Consider the following 19443-nt stretch of genomic DNA (forward strand, 5'->3'; position numbering starts at 1 on the left):
TGGAAGAGGAAATGATGGGGAGATGGAAGAGGAAATGATGGGGAGATGGAAGAGGAAATGATGGGGAGATGGAAGAGGAAATGATGGGGAGATGGTCAATCTGATTGCAAGATTTGGGAAGTCAGGCAATGCCAAAAGGCTCACATATCCTATAAATAATTGTGGTTATTAAAGAATGAAATAAAATGTTATTTTTTTCTTTCAGTCTATGTGTCTTATTTTTTCAAACAGCTACTGAGTTGTTAGAACATAAATATTATTAAGGTGTTTGGACTTACTTCATAAGTGGAACTATTGGGTGTTTCTTTTGGCCTTGAGTGTCACGAGGAAACTTACTGGGAAACTAAGGGAGTCAGGAACTAAGAAAGTTTGAGAACTTCTGACCTGTACTGTTAACAGTGATATTGCTCCTTTTAAAACTGTTTCATCTGAAGGCCACGGAAAACCTTTGGATTCCAAGGATTTCATGGGTCTTCAAGTGTAAAGACAGAAACACAAAGGTCTCATGAAAGAAAATCCTTATATAATCAAAGGAAATGTGAAGGACCTGGTTTATTACTTTGAGCTTTCCTGGTGAGTTCTTGCAACCTAAAATGTGCCCGTTCTACAGACTCAGATGCCATTCCTGAGCCTCATCAGGAGGATATGACAAGGGGTTTGTGGTATCTTGCCCTGTCTACTTGTGACAAAGCAAATAGACTTGCCAGCCGCAAAGCCAGGTTTGGGGTTGTTTGCTGTGACTGATCACGATACAGTGAAATCTTTTCTTAGTTTTCCTTTTATGATACTACTTGCTTCGTTCCGGTTTAAACTCACTACCTTGACCTCACTGGCACTGAGACTGCTGTGACTTTTAGCCAGGGAAGCCAGCCAGCTCTTCTCTAGAGCTGCCCTGGCCGTGTAATCTTGCGCGAGCATCACCAGCCACCGGAGAGAATTGGGTTTGGAAGTAGCGCAGGAAGGGGAGATGCTAAGTGCATTTGTTCCACCAAGAGCGGGCTAAGAACGTTATCTTCTTCCTGTGAAAATGGAAATAAGCAAAGTTACAATCAATGGAATAAACAGCCTGTGTTCTAACAGTTCCTTAATTCTTTACAAGCTAAAATAAATATTTAATACTAGTGTTTCAGTATTAGGGGCACCTATGTTGCTGGCTAATAGACATACATTGTTTTTGCACCCTGGAGGGCTCACTATATCAGGCAATTTAGTTGTTCATTGGTTTTCCATCCAACACACTTATTGACAGTTTTTTTGTTTGTTTGTTTGTTTTTTAAGATGGAGTCTCGCTCTGTCGCCCAGGCTGGAGTGCAGTGGCACCATCTCGGCTCACTGCAAGCTCTGCCTCCCGGGTTCACACCATTCTCCTGCCTCAGCCTCCTGAGTACCTGGGACTACAGGCCCACGTCACCAGGCCCGGCTAATTTTTTATGTTTTTAGTAGAGACTTGGTTTCACCGTGTCAGCCAGGATGGTCTCCATCTCCTGACCTCGTGATCCACCCGCCTCGGCCTCCCAAAGTGCTGGGATTCCAGGCGTGAGCCACCGCGCCTGGCTGAGAGTTTTTGAGAACCTGCCATGTGCCAAGCACTGCACAAGGTCACACTGCATGCTGGCAAACCTGGGGCTGGGGAAAGGGCATGAATCCAATTAGCCTCATCTTTCTTGCCCAATAATGAGACTGTAGGGAATTACGCTGTGGTTACTAACACAGTGTCCTCTGTAGATCAAAGAAGGGCGTTTTCCCCATGGGGCTCAATGACACATGGATTTGGGCAATGGCAGAAAGAGTATGTTCTTCCTTGGCTTAGAGGGCTCTGTGCAAATATCCTAAGAGTGCTTGTCATGAGAGGCCACCACTGATGAATTGTAGGATTGTCCAAATGTTCCTTGTTTCTTGGAACCACATCCTGTTTCTGGAGATTCAGGCAACAAATTAAATGAAGAGTTCATCGTTTAAGTTTCTCCAGGCTCCCTTTCATTTGTGTCCAAATTAGGATTGATAGATATTAATGAATAAATGATATTATCTAAGAATTGCTGTTAGTCTTTTATAAAATGGATATGAATAAAGTAGACTGTGTCATTCCAGGTTATGGAAACCTGGAGTTGATTTCCTTCAACTAACAACAGGGTTAATAGTCTCAGTTATACCAGAGAAGGTCCTTTGGAAGACAGTGATAGAAAACCCGGCCCCGGATGTCTTAAGTAAGGAGGAGCTATGCTGGATCGCATAACTGAAAAGTCGGTGGCAAGAGTGGGCTTCAGACAGGACCTCAAAGAGGGACACTGTCACCAGGCCCCGGTGACGTTCCTCCATCCCTCGAGGCCACTCCCTCAGAGCTGCTTTGCTTGCCAGTGTTTGTGCTCTTGTGGTAATAAAATGGAAATAGCAACTCCAATCTTTGTTTTTTAATAAATTTTATTGTGTATATTTGAGGTGTACAATATGATGTTATAAGATACATACATATATATAGTAAAATGGTTATGATAGTAAACAAATTAACTATCCAACACCTCACATAGTTACCCATTTTACCCCCCATTGCAAGAGCAGCTGTAATCTACTCATTTAGCAAAAATCCTGAATGCAATATGCTGTCATTAACCCGTGTCTGCCTGTTGCACTTTAGATCTTTCTTTTTCTTTCTTTCTTATTTTTATTTATTTATTTAGTTAGTTAGTTAGTTAGTTTTGAGACAGAGTCTCACTCTGTCACCCAGGCTGGAGTGCAGTGGTGAGATCTCGGCTCACTGCAACCTCCACCTCCTGGGTTCAAGTGATTCTCCTATCCCAGCCTCCCAAGTAGCTGGGATTACAGGCACTCACCACCATGCCCAGCTATTTTTTTTTTTTTTTTGTATTTTTAGTAGAGACGGGGTTTCACCATGTTGGCTAGGATGGTCTTGAACTCCTGACCTCATGATCCGCCTGCCTCGGCCTCCCAAAGTGCTGGGATTAGAGGTCATCCTACGCATCTGCTACTTCATGTCCTTTGACCTATATCTTCCCATTTCCTAACCCACCAAACCTGGTAACCCCTGTTTTCTTTCCCTTTTCTTTTTTTTCTTTTCTTTTTTTTTTTTTTTTTTTTTTTTTTTTTTTTTTTTTGAGACAGAGTCTCGCTCTGTCGCCCAGGCTGGAGTGCAATGGCGCAATCTCGGCTCACTGCAAGCTCCACCTCCCGGGTTCATTCCATTCTCCCGCCTCAGCCTCCCCAGTAGCGGGGACTACAGGCGCCCGCCACCACGCCCAGCTAATTTTTTTTGTATTTTTAGTAGAGACAGGGTTTCACTGTATTAGCCAGGATGGTCTAGATCTCCTGACCTCGTGATCTGCCAACCTTGGCCTCCCAAAGTGCTGGGATTACAGGCACTCAATGAGCCACTGTGCCAGGCCCTGACCTTTTTTTTTTTTTTTTTTTTTTTTTTAAGATTCCGCATGTAAGTGAGATCATGTACTATTTCTGTTTCTATATCTGGTTTATTTAACTTAGCATCCCAGATGCTATGTGATGAAATGATGCGCAACAGAAGGTGGAAGTAGGGGTGCAATTATCCAGTGAAAGGTGAATGGAGGCAGGAAGCCACATGCCCACCACCGAAATAAAACTCATCTCCTTTTCCAAGGAAGGGTATTCCAAGAAGCCGTCTTCGTAGATTGTGGAGTCCAAGAAGCAAATGTCTTAGAATAGCAGCCCAGCCTCAACTGATCAAGTCTTGAAAAATATTATAGGAGGCAGAGAGCCAGGAAATGTTTGATGACAGTTCTCTTGGGGGATGGTTTGTAGCATCCACTGATTCCCATGCGTAAATACTCCCACTATGGCTGACGTCAAGCTACCAAAATGGCTACACTGAACATAGGTTTGGGAGGAGATGCAGCCAGCTCTCATGAGCCAGTGAGAGCGGATGCAAGCTGCCTCCTGCACTGGCAATTAGTGATGTTCATAAAAGGTTTGCACACTTAAATACCTTACTTATGCCACCAAAATGTCACCAAAATCCCTCAAAACTTTCCAAATTAAGACAGATGTGAAGGTTGAGGTGAAGGAGGAACAATTATAACCGACAGCTTTGTCACCAGGTCAAAAATACAATATTTTAGATGCTTTGGATGGAAACCAGGGAGATAAAACCATCATTTGGCTGGTCATATAGCCATACGAAAATAGCCTTCCTTACTTGACATAAAATGTTGAAGAAAAACAGCAATTACGTGACTGCAGTTGCCTCCGTCCCTGTGAACTGCTTTACAGTCAAGCATTTCGGCACACACATCTCCCAAGATGTCCCTTACTCCTCAAGGGAGTCTGCCAGGTTTCAAACTTTCTGGTCACAGAAGACACATCTGTTTGCTGCTATTTTTCTAGACTGCTCATTACAGGAATCGTATGATTTTCCACTCGGGTAAATGATCAGAAACGAGGCCCTCTGTCAACACTGTGGCTCGGAACACGCTGGCTTCATCCAAACGCGGAAATAACCACAAAGGCTAAGCCTGAGGTAAAGTGCTTGCTAAGAAAACGCATCTGAAAGGTTTAGGTTTGCCCTTTGCGGTCAGCTACTCTGACTGTGCACCAAGTGGAAATGGCATAGCTTGTCCTCAGGTTTATTTGGGAAATAAGAATAAATTCCCCTGTAAAATTTTTCTGGAAAATCAACTTTCTGTGGCGGGCTGTGAGTCCAGATCCTGCTTGTGAGAGTTTGGGGTATGACTGGCCTCGAGAAAAAAGCAACGTTCCTTGATTTGCTTCATGTTCTGTCATGCTGGGCCCTGCTTTGGGGACATCTGGGTCATAGATATAATCAGTCAGGACTGATTAGCAGGAAGGATGCATAGCTGGAGGAAAGAAACTAAAACTTTTCAAGATCTCTTTTTCCCCCTCTTTCAATGAAGGTGCTAGTTGAGGTAGTGCCTGAATGTAATAATACGGCTCTAAATATTTGCCTGTGCGTTTCAAATTCCAGAGCACCAAACTATGAGAAAGTCATCAAATTCTTCCCCAAATGGCTAAGAATCACAAAACTTGTAGTAGCTAAACTGCAGATTTACTAGAAAAATAATATTTAGTGCATATCAGAATGCCATAGGGGGGAAACCTGGAATTGAAATCCTTTCCCCCTACTAAAGATAGGATATTAATAAGCTTCTTAGTAAGTCAAAAGTCGTACCCATCCCAGCTCTCAAGTAATTCAGAGTCAATCTACAAAAATAATCTTATTATTGATAGGAATGATGGCAGCAGTGGCCCACCTAGAGCAGCTGCTGCCAGGACGCCGGCTGCAGCAGAGGGGCGCAGCTGGGCTACATGCCCCACAGAGCCCACAGGAGCCAGGAGCAGGCAGGAGCCCCGCCCTCCTGGATGCAGATGCAGCTGCAGCTGCCCAAGTCAGGCTGTGGACTCAGGCCTCCCTGTGCTCTTGGGGGCCAGGAGCAGGCAGGAGCCCCACCCAGGGCGCAGCTGCAGCCACCCAAGCCGTCACTGCAGACCCAGACATCTCTGCACTCTCAGGGACCTGGGAAGGCCCCCATGTCCGGGCAGGCATGGAAGTGTCTGCTCCTGCTGCCTGGCCTCTCCCTGCTCCCGGTGCCCATTCTCCCTGCACCCAGCCTGGTATGTGTACCACCAGCTCCCTGCTGCCGTGTCTCCCTCGCCACTTTGGATGCTGAGGCGCGTGGGAGGGAGGCTGAGTGGGGAGCTGAAGACAGCTCACTGCTGGCCTGCAGGAGCACTTTGGCACCAACAGCCTGGATATCATGAATGGTGGAAGGAGGCAAGCAGGCTCCTGGGCAGAGGGGGGCGGGTCCTTGGTGAAGCCCCACCTTCAAGCTCAGGAGGACCTGAAGCCTGGGGGTGGGACTGCCAGTCCCACAGACTGAAGTGGGAACTTGTGGTACTTTTTCCAGGGCCCATGGCTGCCCATGGACCAATCAGCATGCACTTCCTCCCCTCTGAGGCCCATAAAGCCCTGGACTTAGCCAGACCCTAAGACACAACAGGAGGACCAGCTGCAGAGAGGAGCTACCCACTCCAGGGTCTCCTTTCTGAGAGCTGAACACTGCCCAGTGGAGAGGAACTACCCAATGTGGGTGTCTCTGAGGTGTTCTGTAGGTCGATAAAACTCCCTTCACCTTGCTCACCCTCCACTTGTCTACATACCTCATTCTTCCTGAATGCAGGACAGGAACTCAAGACCTGCCAAATGGCAGGGCTAAAAGAGCTGTAACACAAACAGCTGAAACATGCCCCTTTTCAGCAACAAAAAGGAAAGAAGAGCTGCAACCCTCAGGGAGCCCAGACCTAGGAGCTCCGAGCCAGGGCTATGACACCCTCTTTGGGGCTCTGCAGTTCCTGGTGTCTCCAAGCTTTCAGGTACCATGGTGTTCCTCAGTGCCAACCTCGGTGGAAGCTGCTTGTGGCACTCCTGCCCCAGCTGCAGCCTTGCAGGGAGCCAGCACCCATGCTGGTGCCTGGAGCTGCCCACCCCACACAACCAGCATGCCTGGCTGTGCACAGTGGCTGGACCCCACACTCGCCCACACGTCCCTCACCATTCCGTGCCTGGCTCACCCTTGGCCAGCATGGGATCCAGTCCAACAGGGCTAGCTGAGCATGGCCTGCCAGGTTGAGTGGGCCAAATGAACCCAGCAGGCCTGAACAAAACTCAGGCAAAGGAGTCACTGGCCACAGAGGATTCCAACTGGCAAAACAACACCCCAAGAATCCCATAACAGTAATAATAGCTAACTTAGTTTACAAGTGTACTTAAGAGGGGGATCTAAATGTCTTAACCCTCACAACTACCCCATCAGGTAGGTTCTATTGTCCCCATTTCATACACAAAGAAACTGAGGCTTGAAAATATTTAGTGATTGGAACAAAGGTCACAAAACTAATACATGTCAGAGGCAAAGATTGAAGTCTGAGTTTTTTTGTGTTTTTTGTTTGTTTGTTTGTTTGTTTTTTGTTTTTTGAGACAAAGTCTCATTCTGTCACCCAGGCTGGAGTGCAGTGGTACAGTCTTGGCTCACTGCAACCTCTGTCTCCCGAGTTCAGGTGATTCTCATGCCTCAGTCTCCCATGTAGCTGGGATTACAGGTACCTGCCACCACGCCTGGCTAATTTTTGTATTTTTGGTAGAGACAGAGTTTCATCATGTTGGCCAGGCTGGTCTCGAACTCCTGACCTTGCCTACCTCGGCCTCCCAAAGCTGAGCTCTTAATTATACTGATTTCCAAGTCAATTTCCAAAACTTGCAAAGTACATAGAAAATGAAAGAATAAAGGAAAAATAGAGTATTTGGATGCAATACAGCCATAAACAGAAAAACAATTTAAACTTTGGATTTAGAATGCAAGTAATAATTATTTTAACGATATTTGTATCGCATGTCAGAATTTGAAAAATATTTTCATGTGCATTTGATCTTCACAGCAGTTCTGAAGCAGAAAAGGTCTGTGGTTCTCATTCTGCAGAAGCAAAGACCAAGCCTCAGTCAATGACTGAGGAAAATCGATCACTGCTGTGCTACTCGAGGCCACTGAGAAGGATAAAGGGCTTCCCAGTTCATTTTCAAAGCTACGCATGACACACAAATCAGATAAAGACAGACTAACACTACACGTTAATTCCACTTCTAAATACAAATTCTAAGTCAAACATTTCAAATTAATACAAATGCAAAAATTCTAAATAAAGTCTCTGCAAACGGAATTCAGAAGTATACGACATGATTACACACCACGGCTCCTGCTATGGTTTGGGTGTTTGTGGCTCCAAAATTCATGTGGAAACTGGGTAGCCAATGTGGCAGTGTTGGCAGGTGCAGCCTAACGAGAGGGGATTGGATCATGAAGGTAGAGCCTGCGTGGGTTAATGTTGTTATTGTAGGAGTAGGGTAGTTACCAAGAGAGTGGGTTGCTATAAGGTGAACCCGGACTCTCCTGCTTTCTCTCTTTTTTTTGCCCGCACTGGCTTGCCCTCCCTCCTTTCTGCAGTGGGATAACACAGCAAAAAGACCCTCACCGGATGCCAGCCTATGAACCCTGGATTTTCCCAGCTTCCAGAACCAAGAGCTAAATAAACCTCTATTCTTTATAAATTACCCAGTCTGTGGTATTGAGTTATAACAACAGACAGTGAACAAAGGCAACTCCCTAGGGCATCTCCTAAGACTTCAAAAATGGTTCAACATAAGGAATCCTCATAACATACCATAAACATACGTTATACCTCCAAAGTAGGGTAGAAAAAGTACCTTACACTGCCAGCTTCCTAAATAGACATTTAATAAAACTGAGTAGCCATTTTTAATAAGTTAGGGGAAAACTATGAAACGGCTACTGAAAACCAAGTAAGTCTTCGAGTATTTGTTGAATCAAGTACATGTGCTCTAGAATAAGAGAAGAAAATGAGCTGTTCATTTCAACCACATCTGGAGGGGCAAATACACTGTGTATCTGAAATGTGTGCACAATTTACCTGAACGAAAAGCCTGCAAACAAAGTCAGTGAAATAACAGGCAGCAACCTCGCTCAGCCCTTCCCGTCACAGCCGCCTGGTGTAGGAAGGTTCCGGGAAGCAGCAGCTCTACCACCAACTGTCTCTGATGGTGAACTGCGGCTGGGTCCCTCCGAGGTCTAATAGCCTTGTTTTTCTCATGTAACCACCTAACTAACCTGCTTCACATACTGTCATCGTCTCACCGTCTAACTCACCTGTTCCACATACTGATGAAGCCCTAATCGGCCCACGAGGAGAGGACACGGAGACATCTCTTACTGGAGGGTGCTCCAGCAGCCTTCACAGTCACTGGTCCCTAAAGGCTAAAGTTGCGGGTGGCAGAGAGAATGGTGACCACCTTCACTCCCTGGTGGAGAGTGGAGAGATCCCCCACCAGATCACACCGTTTAAAGTCCACAGTAGCTTTGCTTGCTTGTGCAACAAGGGCAAGTTGCCCTCATCTGCACAATCACGACTCTCCGACAGAACACCCAGCCGGACCCACCGGGGAACGGACAGAGCCAGCTTTGAGGACAGTCGTGCCCTTCCACATGTGGGCTGCTGTGTCTGCAGAGTTGAGAGCACAGTCTCGAGCACAGGTGTTTTACAGGAACGTCTGTAGGTGAAACAGATCACTGCGCCGTCTTTCCTGGGGTGTAGGAAATGGACTGGTCAGTGTGTCCTCAGGCGACTCGAGCCAAAGTCCGAGCTCCCTTTTCAAATCTTGTTAGCTCGTTAGAATGCTGAAAGAATGGGGAGAGCAATAAGGATAAAATAAGTCATGTTTTCTAGTCTCCTCCTTTCCTAAGTCACAGATGGAATACCAAAATCTCTACCTGGTACACAATTTTTATTTCAAAATGCTGACCAAAAAAGCTGTCCCATTCTTCTCTGAGACTCCTAGAAAGGAAACCCCCAGAAAATCAGTAGCTGTCTAATTATTACACTAATGATCGAGCTTTAACAAAAGTAAATTCTTTATTCTTTTAATGCAGTAGACTTTTCAAAAATTAAAACTAAACAAAGTAGCTTTAGCATAATAGAGAACGTTATTTCTTTGGACTCAAGTTGAAATGTAAGCCTTACATTGCCTTCAACTTTATTTGTTTATACTCTTTTTATTTTTTTAATGAGGTTCCTTTGGTGTATTTTGAGCACTGTGCAGAACTGTTAGACTAACCCATGTGGCAGCATGCCTGTTCCAGTTGGCATGTTTTTTTATTTTACTAACCTCGTGTATCCTTAGATATTTGGTTAGCTGGGCCAAAACTGCAGAGGTTCTTCTAAACAGCATGACCCAAGTGTTTTAGCTTAGCAATATTACAAATCTAAAAAGGCAATACTGCCAATCAGACTAAAGCAGATATGTAAAAGTGATTTATTAAACTTATATGTGTTTTTATTTACCTAAATTAATTTAAAAAGATAACAGCTTTAACATGTGCCCAGAAGCAAGTTCTTTTTTTGAGACTTGAATGTTACAAAATAAATATTCTAAAAACAACTTCTTGATTAATTATAGTCTATTATGGAGTGACAATGTTACATTTGCTATGGGTGAAATTTATGTGTTGGAAACAATCCCCGAAGCAACAGTGTTAGGAGGTGTTTAGGTTGTGAAGGCTCTGCCCTCATGAATGGACCAATGCCACTATTACAAGGGCTTATGTGAGTGGGTTCAGTCTCTTCCAATCTTCCGTCATGTGGGGAACAGCATTCCTCCCCTCTGGAGGATGCAGCATTCAAGGCACCATCTTGGAAATGGAGACTGTGCCCCTCACCAGACACCAAACCTGCCAGCATCTTGGTCTTGGACTTCCCAGCCTCCAGAACCGTGAGAAATAAATTTCTGTTCGTTATAAATTATTGTCTCAAATATTCTGTTATAGCAGCATAAAGCAGACTAAGACAACATATCACTTTTCTCAGTTAGAAAATAGATTAATTTACCCTAATTATTTCCACTTGCTAATTTGCTTCCTAGAAGATTTAATACATCTCAAATATACTCTTGTATTTAAAAATTACCTCAAAGACACAAAGTTAAAATAAAATTCCATGTTGAAAAGGCCTTGTGTTGGGGGCCAATATTTTCTATGCTAAAGGGAAAGCATTATGTTTGCTATGGAATTTGAACCCCTAGTTAAAGTAAAACAATAATACTAATTATCTGAGTCTGTTCATGGTTCATCTTTATCAAACTGTGAAAGTGCCTCTCTTCACACATATTATGACATGCACATTTACACAAGACTGTACATTGACAGAGTTTGAAAATCAAGAGGAGCGCAGGGAAAGAGTTGACTGGCAGCATGGAGGTAACCAAATGGAATGAATCCAACTTTGATTAAGTGCTCCCATCAACTCCCATGAATTGGAGAGCAGAATGGACCAGTCTTAGATGTACCCAGACTGAAAAACAAGCCAAAATTCCATGGACAACAACAAAAAACATCTTACAAAAGTATAAGAGTCGTGCATGAAAATTTTGTAAAAACAAGTGAAAGACTCTGGTGCATTGGGAAGTCACAAGTCATCTGAAAAAATGATTTTGGTCACCACACACGTACGTAGTCTTCTTTTCAAATAGTCTGTTTCCCCCTAACATTCTGTGAGTTGTACGCAAGCAGGCCACAAGGTATAGCTCAGCACTCATTCATACATTTAACAATTTTGATACATCTAGTATTACACTCACTAGCAGACTCTGTGCAAATAGAGGGGATACAGGGATAAACAAGGAGTCTCTGATGAGGAAACCAATGATTATCACACAACATGATAATTTGCTGTACAATGAGAAACGAGAGAATGAAAGAGAATCGTGGTCTCTGAGGAGAAAAGGTGACATCACAGAAGAAGTGAGCTGAGTCGTTGAAGAATGAAGATGCATAAAAGAGGGAAGTAGAAATTATCGCCCTGGGGTCATCCCTGAGCAAAGAGTAGAAGAATCTTAATGGCCACAGGAAGTTAGGAACCCTGTCTTTATGTTCTGGTCAACAGCAAATGCAGTGCTGAGAAATGGTGGTGACAAATAGATTTATAGACATTAGAGCAAAATGATGGCTTGGGATTTGGATGACAGGATTATGGACTGTGGGGTCAGGCCATGCAAGTTTAGACAACGTTGAGGATGACAGTCTTCTTTTGCTTTCAGTCAAGTACACAAATATTGAGACACACTGACTGCATTGGCGATTTCAGCTTTTGGTTAGGGAGGGACCTTCCTCAGCCTTCACTTACTGTGCCCTCCCTCCAGTTTTTTTTAATGCACATAATTTCAACTTTTATTTTAGAATCGGAGGATACAGGTGCAGGCTTGTTACACAAATATACTGCAAGATGCTGAGGTCTGGGGTACGACTTATCCTGGCACCCAGGTACTGAGCATAGAACCCAGTGGTTTTCTAACCCTTCCCCCAACTCACTTCTAGTAGTCGCCAGCATCCACTCTTCCAATCTTTATGTCTGTGTGTACCCAATGTTTAGTTCCCATTTATAAGTGAGAACATGTAGTATTTGGTTTTTTGTTCCTGCGTGAATTCCCTTAGGATAATGGCCTCCAGCTGCATCCATGTTGCTACCCAGGACATAATTTCATTCTGTCTTATTGCTGCATAGTATTCCATGGTATACGTGTACCACATTTTCTTTATCCAATCCACCATCGATGGGCACCTAGGTTGAGTCTGTCTTTGCTATTGTGAATACTGCTGCGATGAACATACAAGTGTATGTGCCTTTTTGTTAGAACAATTTATTTTCTTTTGGATGTATACCTAGTAGTGTGTACCCTCCAGTCTTTGGCGTCAATAAAATAGTTGAGATGAATATTCCACAAGGAGATTTTTATAACAATTATAGAAGCTACCAACGAAAGAAGAAATAAAAGAAATCCTTCACGCAGTATAAACTTTAATAATAAAAATCTTTTTAAAGTTTATAAAATTTTCATAAACTTGGTTTTGAGATTTTGCCTTCATCTTCTTGCAAGCTTCTATCAAATCCTAAAACATCACAATTTGACCCAGTCATTCCACTTGTGCAAGGGTGTTTAGTGTTTATGGCAAAATTGTTTATGATAATAAAACATTTGAAACATGTAGGACAAATGGGAAATATTCAAATACACCACCATCTGATAGAACAATATGCTATTATTGTAAAATCATCTTACCTTTAAAGATATGAGAAAGTTTTCATTATGTGAAGAGAACAAAAGTTTACAAGCTTTATCCAAGGAAGACTATAAAGCAATAGCCCAGTGCTTAAGAGTGATTCTCTCTAGTCAATGCAATTATGGGTGAATTTTATTTTTTTCTATACTTTTCATCATTTTCCAATTGTTCTGCAATTAACCTTTATTCACTTTATAATCAGAGAAGTGCTTTAAAATGTTAGTTAATTGAATAATTAAGAAAATACATATGTTCACAACTCCACTTGCAAAACGAATCCTGGAATTCTAGAGACAAAGGTCCACCTTCTGTGACTTTGACAGTAGTACTCAACGGGGCATGATATGGGATATGGTATGTGCTGTTAGGATAAAGATCCTCCCCTTCTTCCCCGCACACTGAGGAAACAGTGCATTTGTGGCGTTTGACGATGATGATATTAATGACTATCCACCTAAGGTCTCCAAAGTAGTGGGGGAAGCATGAGAATCAGCAACATGAACTCCACATCCAAACTGAACTTTAAATCTTTACAATGTTCCCATTTCTTGAACTAAAAACAGTTGCAAAGTGGAGAGATGGCCTCGGAACACCTGTAGGCCGGTTAACTGCAAGGGCAAACTATCTCCACAGCGCTTTGGAAAGGCCACAGGGCATTCCAAGATTCATTTGAAAAAGAAAGTCTTGCATATGGAGCTGAAGCCTAAGGTGGGAATCGTTCAGGAAAGGGAATTCGAAAAATCAGGACGTAAAACCGAAAGGAGGAGGAAGGACAGCTCCAAGAAAGATTATTATCTAAAATGGAGATTACCCGGTGAAAAAAAGTCAGCGTAGGAGGAAAAAAACTGAAAAGTTAGACCCAGAAATGAAAATGACACAACTCGACATGGAAGGCCAGAGGACTCTAGATCACTAGAAATAACTATGAAATAGGAGTGGCATTTCTTTTTTTCAGGAATGGACAGAAATTAGAATACATTTCTCGCATTCGATTTCATCCATTAGCCTTTAAAATGCTTTATCCGAATGAAATGTACAGCGCTTGCTGATTTTTAGTGGGGTTCCCTAAGCAAAGTGTGATCAAATTGGCTTTCTCCTGGTAGCTGGAAGCCAAAACCAGGTTCGGAGAATGACACAAAACGCGAAAAGCCTCCAGGCAGAAGAGGTGGTCCCCTTGCTCTCCCGGAGAGGAGGTCAGACATCTGGCGGCCACACCTGGCCCGCAGCGAGGCAGCCCAGAAGGCAGCGCCATGTGCAGATGGCTGCAGAGGCACCTCCCAAGGAGAGGGGCACCGGACCGGGCAGAGATGAGTGTCTGGACAGATTGCTTTAGGCTCGGAGAGAGCGCCGAAGGAACAGTGGCTGCACCACAGTCACAAACATTGTTTGAAGGATGAGGGCACAGCCTCCTGATGGAAAGAGCTTTTTTATTCTAGGAAATCTCACTTGAAGACCTAAAATCTGGCTAAACTGGTTGTCTTGTTTTAAACAAAGCATGTATTCAATTCATTATCTCCCTCCCTTCCCTTGGATGACTTTTTCAAAACACAAATAAGAACAGTAAAAAACATGTGAATTGATTTTTAAAACATTTCAGTAACTTTCAAAACAGTAAGTTTTGGGATTTTACCGTCACTACGGTGGATGTTTCCCATTCCCTCACTCTCCCCCGGCCTCCCCCGACCCCATGCACCCGTCGAGGGCCTCCCATCCACTCCCAGCCCTGGCTGCAGGACTCCATCCTCCCCTTCTCCCCGACACCCACAACTCGCTGACCCTTCCCCGCATCCCTCTCTCCTCTTCAGCGCTCAGAGTCCAGGACGTGTCATGGTACCCACTCTCCTGACTGTCCCTCCCCTCACCCTCCTCAACTTGCCCCCCACCCCCGCCCCCATAGGTGTAGGGGGCACCGTGGGGAAGGCATGATGGTGGAGCTCACCCTCACAGCTGCCAGATCATTGCTGCTGAAGACTCACAGCTCACTTGTTCTCTTGGAAATGCCTTTGGCAAAAGGGAGTTGTCCCCTCCAAGGTAACAGCCCATCCCCAGAGGCAGCCTGAAGCCAATGACAGGGATACAAAAGCAGGGCCTGTGGCCTCGATCCTGTGCAGCTCGGGAACAGCCCTCCCGGCTCCAGGATCCCAGCAGATCAGCCCTGCCTGTGGCTGCAGCTGTGTGGCGTTTCGGCTTCTCCCTCTGTCTCATCCGGTTCCCCCACTCCTTTTTGAGTTTTCTTTCCAAAAGCACTCCCCGATAAACCTCCTGCTGGCAAATCTCCTCAGGGTCTCCTTCCAGCGAGCCCAGGTTATCCGGGGTCCCAGAAACAGAAGGCACAGGGGTCACCCAAGAGAGTGCACAGTTTACAAGGGCTTCAGCAAGGGCGAGCAGAACCATGGGGCTTGGTGAAATGTGCAGGGAATAGAAACAGGGTTGATACAGAAGAAAAATTATTCTGTATTCTTTAGTTCTTTAGCTACTGATTCTAAATATAAGTCAATCTAATAAAAAATGAACATTCATTTCAGCTCTACAAAAAATTCAATTAAATCTGAGTGATATTTACTAAGTAGTTACTACATATAAAATAAACTGCTAGGCACAGTCCACCACCAAAATAGCCAGGTAACAACAGAACAACTCCAACCTTCAGCACATTATGTTGGCTACATGACACTGGTTGATTGGAAAATGAAATATACTGATTCAACACATTCTTCTGGAATCTGGTAAACAAAGCCATAACAAAGCACACATAATTGGCACACCGTTTTTCATACAAGATTAAATTTAATCACGAGGATAAAACTGTCTTGCAGGCATTTCTTTTAATCCACCAATCCATGTAAATACATCAAACACCTGTAAAAGAGAAAGCTTCTTCTCTCCACTACCTCTCACCTCCCATCAAATCTGCCTTTTGCTATATTTTATACTATTTGACACTTTACTTCTTAATTCATAAAGAAACCTTCCAACTACATTTATGTTAAAATTTGGGGACTTCATTTTAGGTTTGCATTTTCTAAAGAGGAAGATGTATTCTCATAAAAGCGCTAGTATTTATTAACAGCCACTTGAGTGACTTGGCAACACCCAATATATCAATTTCATTAATGATATCATTGCAATGTTCAATGGGAAATGTCCATTTTCATACATTTGTTTTCTCAATGCCATTATTTCTGATTTCACTGCTGGAGGATGCTCAATATCTGTTCCTCACTCAATTAAATAGAATTTCCTAAGTGTGTTTCATGTTCAAGTCTGTGGAGCACTGGGAAGGTCAAAGAAGTGGAAACTGTGGTGGGGAAGTGATACAGACCCCTAAATACTGACAGACAAGGGCAGACCCCAGTCTTCAGACTATGCCAATTCCCTTTGCCTCTGAGAGGTAATTCACTAAAAACCATAGACAGAAGTAACCATATTTTCCTTGTCTTCACCGCCTGATTTCAGGAGAGAGTATTTTAAATCTGTGCCCTGCAGGCAACATTTTAGAAGAAGCCTGCCAATCTCTGTTAATTGCAAAGTAAACAGATTTTTCCAACAGAGGTAAAGCCTGCGTTGGCATTATTTGTTCCTAGTCTTAGTATGCACATTTGTATCAGTTTCCAAGCTAAATTTAAAAAGGGAAGAGAATTTTGAAGTAAAATTTAAAGATAAAAAGTGATGAGGCAGTTCACTAAGACTGCACATTTCATGCTAGGTCAGAAAACAAGTCTCAGTAAATTTCAGTGGCTTGAAATCTGACCACAATGGAATTGAATTAGAAATCAGTAACAATAAAATGTTACTGATAATTGTTACTGATAAAAGAAAGGATAATTAGAAAATCTCCAACTATTTGGAAATTAAGTACACATTTCCAAATAACACACACCATTCTTTTAAAAAGGGAAAAGTCTTTAAGGAACTAGAAAATATTTCAAACTGAATGATAATAAATACCCAGTATGTCCAAGTTTGCAGGATGCACCTTACACAATCCTTAGAGAAAAATTTATTCTTTTAAATGTCTGTATTAGAAAAGAAAAAAGCCTTAAAATCACTGTTCTAAGTTTCCACCTTACGAAGCCAGACTAAGAGCAAATTACACCCACAGTAGGGGAAGGCAAATAATAGAAATATAGATAAAGACAGAAATTAAAGAAATAGAAAACAAACATACAGAAAATCAACAAAGCCAGATGTTGACTCTTTGAAAAGCTTACTTTAAAAAAAGTCAGCACATATGTACAAATATAGCACATTCCACTCATATGCTTTGTTAGGAAAATAAATAAATATATCGCTTCAGGAAGATTAGAAGCCATTAATACTCCTTTCTTTTAAAAGCAGGAGAAGATCATGTTTATGCATGCCACAGGCACAGTTTGGCTTCATACGTCTAGTCAAAGGGAATAGCCACAGAAAATGCCCAAAACCACCATTTAAATTGAAACACACACATACACACATGATATAAGGGGATTTTCCGAAAATATTGCTACTTTTGTTAGAAAAATCAGGTCCAAAATTGCTTTTAAAAAGAGAGGATTGTTGTTTCGTCTCTGAGTTCCTCCATTGCGCCTCTGCAATAGGGCTGTTTGCATTCCCTTGAAGCCACACTTCCCTCTCCCTCCTATTACGGACCTCACACTGCGTTGTTTTTTAGTGCAAAAGCTCTGCATAACTAAAAAAGTTTCCTAGCCTCTGTTAATGGCATACTTGTTATGAGTAATGCAGTCAATATACATATATTTTTAATCAAGAATGTTGAAGCCCCTTAGACTTCAGCCTGATGGGACAGTGTTCATATTCATTCCGGGGATCCTAGCACACACAGGGGCTTTCCAAAAATCCAGCTAATTGCAGGCTAGTGGCAATTGCTCAGCTTCATGGGAGGTCACTGTCGTCACAGTAACTGGCTGGGTGCCCTGGGCAGGCAGATTCTCCTGGATTGTGGGAGAAAGATGGAGAGGGGGAGGGACAAGTGGTGTGGGGAAGCTTAGCCACGGTGTTGAGAGCTAGGAAAGAACAGGTCTCGCGGGAGACCTGGGCCTCCCTGCACTCCTTTCATCCCAGCCCAAAGGCAGGGTACAGATGAGCCAGGGCAGAAGGCAGCAGGGAGATGAGACCCCGGGGCCTGGAGCAACTCAAGGACAAGCCTCAAAGCGAAGGAAAGCTGGAGCTGGCCTTCAATGGACTCCGTATGGGCCAGAGCATCCAGGTCCTGTCCGGTAACTCCACATACGTGATGAACAGTGCCCCACCGGGCGGTTCTGTTGCATTGCCAGCACGCATGAGTTAGGAGAAACAGCAAGTTTATTGACAGCTACGCACAATAAATTCCCTTTTACATTTATTCACTCTATCAATAAATATTTATTGAAGTTCTACATGTACCAGTTCCTGCCCTAGGCATGGAGACAATTAGGACAAGCTTTCATGAAGTTTACGTTTTCGTGGTGGACCACAAAAACAGACAACAGGTTAAAAAGATCATTTCAGAACATAATATTGTTCGAAAGGACATAAAACAGGAAGGTGTGATGGGGTGTGACTTCTGCAGTTGGATGCAATGGGGCTATTTTGGATAAGGGGATCAAAGCCGGTCACTGAGACAGGGCTGGCTTCCCAGGCATGTGGTTCGCACGGTCACATAAGGGCCCACACTCAAAAGAAGGCTCGCAGCTGGGTGCGGTGGCTCATGCCTGTAATCTCAGCACTTTGGGAGGCCAAGGTGGGCAGATCACGAGGTCAGTAGTTTGAGACCAGCCTGATCAACATGGTGAAAAGCCCGTCTCTACTGAAAATACGAAAAACATTAGCCGGACGTGGTGGTGCCAGCCTGTAACCCCAACTACTCAGAAGCCTGAGGCAGGAGAAGCACTTGAACCCAGGAGTCGGAGATTGCGATGAGCTGAGATTGCACCACTGCACTCCAGCCTGGGCGACAGAGTGAGACTCTGTCTCAAAGAGAAAAAAAAAAGCCTTGCCTGTGGAGACTAGCACTCTTCTGTCGTCAAGTTGTAATTCTTACCTTTGCCTTTGATTTTGTGTTTTGTAAGTGGCCTCTGTTGGGACAATGGCACATCCTCCAGGAGTACCCCAGGACAGGTTCTCAGCCACCTACTGCCTGCACCTGTCCAGCAACTGTTACTGTCCTCTGCACCCTGAAGGGGCACCAGTGCCAGGTGGGAGAAGTTCGGTGTATTTCCCAAGAGCCTGGGAAGGTCTGTATTTGCCCCAGAAGTGTCCTGTGCCCAATGAAGCATGACAATGATTAGCCAATTTAAAACGCCATGATGGTGTGTCCAAAATTCGTTCCTGCCAGTGGATTCCTGGTCTCGTTGACTTCAAGAACGGAGCCGCAGACCTTCGCAGTGAGTGTTACAGCTCTTAAAGATGGCACCGACCCAAAGAGTGCGTGGTAGCAAGGTTTATTGTGGAGAGCAAAAGAACAAACTTTCCACAGCATGGAGGGCGACCCAAACAGGTTGCTACTGCTGGCTGGGGGTGGCCAGCTTTTATTCCCTTATTTGTCCCCACCCATATTCCATTTCTGTCCTATCGGAATGCCCTTTCTTCAATCCTCGCTGCAATTAGCTACTTTTAGGGTCCTGCTGATTGGCGCATTTTACAGGGTGCTGATTAGTGCATTTTACAAAGCGCTGATTGGTGCATTTTACAGAGCATTGATGGGTACATTTTACAATCCTCTTGGTAGCTACAGAGCATGAATTGGTGCATTTTTATGGAGCACTGATTGGTGCAT

Source organism: Mandrillus leucophaeus, unplaced genomic scaffold, assembly GCF_000951045.1.
Source record: "Mandrillus leucophaeus isolate KB7577 unplaced genomic scaffold, Mleu.le_1.0 Scaffold161, whole genome shotgun sequence".
In the NCBI taxonomy this organism is placed as follows: Eukaryota; Metazoa; Chordata; class Mammalia; order Primates; family Cercopithecidae; genus Mandrillus; species Mandrillus leucophaeus.